Here is an 8,119-nt window from a genome sequence, read left to right as displayed (position 1 = left end):
GATTGATGGGTCTGCTTGACCGTGGTAATTGCTTAGCTGTGGTTTATAGATGTTCTTGACCAGATAGAGTAGAGTTAAAGAACAGTAACAAGTGTTATATGATGTACTGTAGTGGCCTTTTACACCGGCTTTCAAAGTTATGTACGAAAGGGGCAGGGGAGAAGTCGATTATCTGGGTGGAGCCATTACCCTGACATGCCTTTGGCTCTATTACATCAGATAATCGAGGGATTACTGTACTATTAGACTGATTTATAGAAAGAAACGTTTGCCATAATTTAGTGATTTTAGATAAGGGCCATACCACGTTGAGTACACCGCTTCCCGTCCGATCAGCAAAGTTAAGCAACGTTGGGTCTGGTTAGTACAGTACTTGGATGGGTGACCGCCTGGGAACACCAGATGCTGTTGGCATAACGTTCTCCCTACGTGTCAAGTGGGGTTGGTGGAAGATTAGTCCCCCTCCCTGTAAAACAATTAACTCTAAGCCCTTGGCCACCCTGTTTGGGATACATGGCATCTGGCAATGAATGAATGAGATAGGGGCATCTGAGGGTCACTTAGCCCGGCCAGACACTCAGGTTATATGGTTACTACCCAGCGTAGTAAATGGGTTCCTGGGTACAAGAAACCATTTGGCTTGTCACTCAGGGTCGAGACCATAAGGCAGCACTACATTGAATGAGTGGATGGTGGGCTCCCCAACCTACCACAAAGCATGACCCATTGAAGTGGGCAGACTTTGGGGCTGCTCCTGACCCTGCCCTAGGGTGGGAAAGGAGTTCCGAATGATGATAATGATAATGATTGACTGATTATTAACCCCTCAATGACTGTGGGTTCAGAAATTTGTGTTCCCTTGTCTGGCCCCTGACCATTTTTTCAGAGTTCTAAAATCAATTTCTTTTTCTTACAGATGTGAAGAGAATTGTCTGGTGCACCTGGCAATGTGTTTTTAGGATTCCTAAATCCATCCTGTGATCTGCTGTGATTTGCAGAAGAATTCATAAAAATTACAACAGTAGATGTGCCATATGGGTGAAAACATCTGATATGTAGTGACCATCTGACAGCATGGGATGGCAGCATAGGGCCATGTAAACATACCGATGACTTTTGTTTCCTTCCCATAATTGTATGCAGTTTTTTATTGCTCACATTAACTCGACATTACTGACATCAATACGGTAAAGTGTTGTTCATCGCCAGGGGCTATTAAGGGGTTAAGAAATGCGATGAACAAGGGGGAAATTTTTCTGCAAGAAAAGGTAATTTTCCACCCTGAAAATAGTCAGAAAAATACAGAAAGCGAACTAGAGGAATATGAATTGGATTGGTGAAGTCTTTCTGCTGCTTAAGTTAAACGTACATTTAGCGCTCATTCTTTTGTTCATCGTGTGTGTGTGTGTGTTAATTTTCCACCCTGAAAATAGTCGGAAAAATACAGAAAGCAAACTAGAGGAATATGAATTGGATTGGTGAGGTCTTTCTGCTGCTTAAGTTAAACGTACATTTAGCGCTCATTCTTTTGTTCATCGTGTGTGTGTGTGAAAGACAGAGTATTGCTATAAACAGTAATGTATTTCATTAACCCCGTAACCCCTAACGTACTAATAGGATCGATCGATCCTTTTTCAGGATTTTGCTAGATGCCAAATGTGATCGATAGAGGAACTAAGTCCTGACAGGGGAGGGGGAAGGATCTGGGCCCCTACCCATGGTGGGGATGGTGATTCCCCCACCACTCTCTCCCCACCTTCCTCAACCTCAATATCTTTGTTCACTCTCCCCCTTCCTTGCCTCTGACTGCCTCCTGCTGTCTCCCTCCCCCTCTCCCACCGTCCTCCCACCATGGTTCCTCCCCTTTCTCCCCTCCCTGTCTCCCTGGGGAGGATTATATCCCCTCTACCCACCCTCCACACTCCTGTACTCCCTCTCTGCCTGACCTCTTTGTCTTGTGGTGTCTGTCTCCCACCTCTATACCCCTGTACCACCCCTCCATGCCTCTCCCCACCCCCCGCCCCCTGTAGTATGCAGTCTACTTACCTCCCCCCACCTCCTAGAGTATTATATGTCATTGTTACTATTCATGTTGTGTGTTTTCATTCAATACCGGATTATTGTTTGTGTAATTGCATAGACCAATGCATGAAACATGGAATGTATGTTTTTTCATGTATGTATTTTATTGTGACAGTTACACAGCTATGAGGGAAGGGGATGGGGGGAGGGAGGGAAGGGAGAGGAGAAGTGTCGGAAGGAAAGGGTGTTGGGAGTGAGTGAGGAACTCCGACATAATTATTTTGCATGCTGTTGTTTGAGAAAAAATTGAGCTGGAAAATTCTGAAGGGGAGGAGGGGGGGTAGCTTTAGCTTTTTGTTTTTCCCCTTGAAATTCTTACAGCCCCTTGATTTGACAGGTCTGAGGGGAGAAGATGGGAGGGAAGGAGTGAGGGGAAAGGGTGCTGGAGTGTGTTAGTAACAGCAAGAAAAAGATTTTGCATGCCTTTTCTCAGTTTTTTTTTTTTTATTTGGACAGCTACACAGCTATGAGGGAAGGGGCCGGGGAAGGGAAGGTGGGGAGGGGAGAAGTGTTGGGGGGAAGGGTGTTGGGAGTGAGTGAGGAACTCTGACATAATTATTGTGCATGCTATTGTTTGAAAAACAAACAAACAATTGAGCTGGAAAATTCTGATGGGTGGGGTAGGAGGGTAGGGGTTAGGGGGAGAGGGGAGGAAGAGAGGGGGGGTGATGAGTGAATGAGGAAGGTCATGGGAAGGGAGGAATGGGGTGGGGGCGCATAGAAAACTGGAGTTGCCCCACCAGGAAGGGTAACTTTTTCCAACTTTGACGGGCTATAGCTCACGAACCAGTTGGTCTAAAATGCTCTGGTTTGCGGCATAAGGTGTGTAAATTCAAGCCCTAAATCTTAGGCATAAAACTTTTTACTTCTGTAAGAGTCGAAAAATCGGCTCCATATATACAGTAGGTTTACTGGGAAGTTAGGTCAATCAAATCGCTTATCCTAGGGGTTAATAGCCTCTAGGTTGATCAAGCCTTTACCATACCGATGTCAGTGACGTCGAGTTAGCGCGAGCTATAAAAAGATGCAAACAATTATGGGAAGGGACCAAAGTTCACTTATAAGTTTACACAACCCTTCGCTACCATCCCAAGCAGTCAATTGGTCACTTCAACTCGGATGTTTTAGCCTATATGGCACATGCATCGTAATTTTACTAATTTTTCCTAGAATCATAACAAATCACAGGGTGGGTTTAGGAAGCTAAAAAACACGTTGCCAGGTGCACCAGACAATTTTCTTCACGGTTGTAAGAAAAAGAAATTGATTTTAGAACTATGAAAAAATGATCCCGGGGCCGGCCAGCGGAGCACACAAATTTCTGAACCCACAGCCATTGATGGGTTAAGCTGTACCTGTGATTATTTGTTTCTGGTGCAATGGAAGAAACTCACTTAATGTACTTAAAGGTAGATTTTATTTCCCAATTTTCCAGCTGTAGGTTAGGTTAGGTCAAATTATATTACTTGGTACAGGTAAGCTAGGTTAGGGTAGGTCAGGTTTAGTTAAACTCTTAGGACAGTCCCTCTCACCATAATGCTGACGAATCCAACGAGTTTTCACAGCAGAGCAGCTAAAAACAATAGGGAAACAGATTTAACAAGGAACTTTTATTCACCACCCCAGAAATAATCAGAAAAATATAACAGACTATCAGGAAGAAGAAGAACTGATTTGGTAAGGTGCTTTTACTGCTTAAAGTAAAGCGTATGTTTAGTGAATAAACAAATGAGCAATTCTCAGGTGGTGGCTTCCCTTCCGTATCAGTTGCCTCATCAAACTCCACTCCACCATCTTCAGGAGCAGGTCATGAGCAAGAGGCGTGGGTGGGGGGCAGACTCACTCCTGTTTACCCATGGTTCGTTCGCTAGCAACCATATGAGTGCTCTTTAAACTGGAGTTATTGTATGGATAATTTTATGTACAGTAAACCCTCTCTAATTTGAACCTGAATAATTCAGAAATTGGTTAATTCAGATCTTTTTTGACCACCAGACAAATTATTTTAATTTGGATATACTGTACTGTAATTCGAATTAAGCAAGACAAGTCCGAAAAGGACGCCAGTGATCAGTGGACGTGAACAGTTGTTGTAGTGATAATTGTAGTAATAAATGTAATTTTTAAGAACTGTACAGTACCTGTGTTACAGTTATGTGTACTGTACTCTACTACTGTGTTGCAAAACTTCATTATGAGGGTTGGACACTTTTATTTATGGTATTGTACACTCTTTGAGTATAAAGTAATAATATACTGTACTGTTAAATATTTTTGTGAAAGAGCCATGTTTTAGAGAGCCTGAGTGTGATTTGGGGATAGGGGCAAGCATGAGCTCCAATAATTCGGATTTTTGGATAATTTGACATTGGGTTCCTCTCAATTAATCCAAATTATAGAGGGTTTACTGTATTACTGTACCACTGCATCATCCAGTCACAGCCCAGATATGCAGAAATCCAGATATTCCGAACACGGATAATTGAGCTTTCACTGTACTGTATCAGTGCTGTATTGTATGTTATGCCTAGTTTCCATCTTTTACTTATGGGAAAGCTTATAGGATAGAGAGTCAAGATGGATAGTAACACAGTATCTGGCCCGACACTGAATGTTGAGCCAATGGGGATGTGGGGTACAACAATGCGATATGTGGTGTTTCACTTTATTCTGCATAGGGCTTGGATGAATTACACTGGATAATTGAGAGTTTACTGCCCCCTCCTTTCCCTCCTTCCTCTTCTGTCTTTCGTTACTTCATTCTTTCCTCGTCCTTCTGCCTACAGGTGACTTTACAGTCCCCCTTTTGTTTTTCTTTCCTTCATTCTTTCCTTCTCCTTCTGTCTATGGGTGACTGAGTGGCAAGCCGAATGGTTTCCTGAACACCAGGAAACCATTTACTATGTTGGGTGGTAACCATCTAACCAAATTATGGTGCCCGGTGGTTAGTGGGTAATTGCAGTGCTCCAATTGGATTGAGCCGGTGAAGGTTTATATCCAAGGGGTGGTTGGGGTTTATTGCTCACGTAATGCCGTTCAGGGATGAGTGAGGCTGGTCACTCTCATCTTAAATGTCAAGACCAACTTGCCTAGCCCCGGGCTCCTGTGCTTCTCACGGGGCAACGTTGGATTGGTTGACGGATGGAAGGAGGAAGAGAGAGGTAAAATAGGAAAATGTCAGTAGAGTGTAATTGATTCTACAAATTTAATCTGAAGGTGGGTTTGAAGCAGATATTTTATGATGTTTCATAGAGTAATTGGAAAAATTGGCAGGTAGGTGTATTCTGCCAACTTTAATTTAGCTTTAATTTGCCATCTCACTATCTTCGATGATGAGTTGTAACAAGTGACTCAAATGATAATCTGATGCTACAAGAAGTGCTATTGCAAAGGATGTAGAAGTAGTGCCTGTTGTCAGTGAGATACAAGAAATAGGCTGTAAAAGGATGAAATTCTCTGTCAGATTGAGATGTGTGAACTTGAGCCACTTTCACTAAGGATAATAAAGGACAGGAATTGGAAATCTTATATAGATGCCAGTACAACCACTGATAAGTGAAAAATTGAGAATTATATTTGCACTTTACCTGAAACTACAGTGGGCCTGATGGTGTGTTATAACATTCACAGGCAAAACTTCCTGAAAATAAGCTGTATATTATTGATTATAAAAGTGAATGCAGTAACTGCATTTGTAAATCAGGTAGAAGAAATGTAGCAAGCTTTTGGCTTCTCAGACGTTGAGCATTAATATTTCATAGAAAAGATGCTCCGTGAGACATTGTGAATACAGTAAATGACCACAGATAGAAAACAGACGTTAAGCAGATGTTTTTCAATTACCACGTTGAAGCATGAGAAGGAGGCGTCTCTGGTGCTGATGAGCATTTTGAAACAGTGGAAGAAAGTGATGGGCATACCTTAAGATGCAGATGATTTTTAGGCAGGATGGATGGGTGTAGGTAGTCATATACTGTATGTGAATAATTACCAGTAAAAAGCTTAAGTGAAGGGGGGGGGGAGATAATACAGCACACTACTACGCTTCATTGATCAGATCATTATCAATTGTGCAACACGGGGATGCTACCACAAATGGGAATACAGTAACTCTTTGTTATGTTCGAAAGTATCCAGTCTTTTCGCTATACAGCGGAGACTATAAATTGGAGAAAGTGGCAAATCACCATATGGGAGCATTGAAGCTTTTACAGGCAGTTTTTCTGCAAATTATTGTGGACCTGATAGCAAGGAGGGGGGGTGATATCTATCTATCTATCTATCTACCTATCTATACCGGTGTATATATACAGATATAAATACCATCCACTCACTCTATGTAGTGCTGCTCTCGGGTGTCTGCCCTTTCCTCTCCATCCTTCTTTCCTTCCATTCTCTTCTGTCTTTCTTTCCTTCATTCTTTCCTTGTCCTTCTGCCTACGGGTGACTTTACAGTCCCTCTTCTGTCTTTCTTTCCTTCATTCTTTCCACTTCCTTCAGCCTGTGGGTGACTCTACACTGAGTGACAAGCCAAATGGTTTCCTGTGCACCAGGAAACCATTTACTATGCTGGGTGGTAACCATATAACTGAATTTGGCGCCTGGTGGTTTAGTGGGTAATTTTTGCGCTCCAATCGGATTGAGCCGGTGAAGGTTTATATCCAAGGGGTGGTTGGGGTTTATTGCTCATGTAATGCCACTCAGGGATGAGTGAGGCTGGTCACTCTCATCTTAAATGTCGGGACCAACAGCCTAACCCCGGGCTCCTACGCTCCTCATGGGGCAATGTAGGATTGGATGATGGATGATGATATATATATATATATATATATATATATATATATATATATATATATACAGTTTATATATATATATATACAGTATATATATATATATATATATATATATGCTTGGGGTTTCATTTACTCGGGACATATTTTGGAAAGATCATATTACATCTCTTGTATAATCTGCTTCCAAGAGATTGGGTGTGCTAAGCCGACTCCACTCTTTCTTTACCCCTGCACAATTGTTGACTCAATACCGGGGTTATATCCACCCCTGTGGAGTACAACTCTCATGTGTGGGGAGGGCTCCCCCACATACAGCGCTTCTCAATAGGGTGGAGTCAAAGGCTTTTCGTCTCATTAACTCTCCTCCTCTTACTGACTCCCTTCAACCTCTGTCTCTTCGCCGCACTGTTGCATCTTTATCTCTTTTCTATCGCTACTTTAATGGTCACTGCTCCTCTGAACTGTCTGCTTGCATTCCTCCACCTCTACGACGGGCGCGCGTAGCACCCGTCTGGCAGCAAACTCTCATCCCTTTTCTGTCCAACTCTCTAATGCAAGAGTTAACCGTTACTCCCAGTCTTTCATTTATGCAACAGGTCAACTCTGGAACTGTCTCCCTCTGTCTGTATTTCCTGCTGCCTATGATCTCCAGTCTTTCAAACGCAGTGTGTCCAGGCATCTCAAAATGATCGGATCTTGAATTTGGCTCTCTATTGTATTTTGTTTTTCTCTTGGAGGGAACTGTTACTGCGGGCCATGGCCTTTGGTTCCTTCTTCCTCGCATAAAAAAATATATATATATATATATATATATATATATACACAGTATATATATATATATATATATATATATACAGTATATATATATATATATATATATATATATATATATATATATATATATATTATATATATATATATACAATATATATATATACAGTATATATATATATATATATAGTATATATATATATATATATATATACAGTATATATATATATATATATATATATATATATATATATATATATATATATATATATATATATATATATATATATATATATATATATATATATATATATGTATATATATATATATATATATATATATAGATATATATATATATAAAAATACCCCAACTGCAAAATGACTTATGACCTACACACACAATTGCTATGGGAGAGTTGTTTGTCTTTGCCGTGTGTTTCCACATTTACCAAGTGAATTTTTTGGGCAAGAAG

At 41.0% G+C, this 8,119-nt stretch overlaps 1 pseudogene; it reads left to right on the top strand.

The window, feature by feature from the left end:
* The first annotated feature begins 290 nt into the window (after positions 1–290).
* On the top strand, positions 291–414 carry LOC145404157 (5S ribosomal RNA; annotated as a pseudogene).
* Positions 415–8,119: the final 7,705 nt, after the last annotated feature.

Source organism: Coenobita brevimanus, chromosome 62 (genome assembly GCF_032717465.1).
Source record: "Coenobita brevimanus isolate Jiangsu-jjx chromosome 62, ASM3271746v2, whole genome shotgun sequence".
Lineage (NCBI taxonomy): Eukaryota > Metazoa > Arthropoda > Malacostraca > Decapoda > Coenobitidae > Coenobita > Coenobita brevimanus.
Note: the sequence above shows the minus strand (reverse complement) of the source record. Positions and strands in the feature narration are given on the sequence as shown.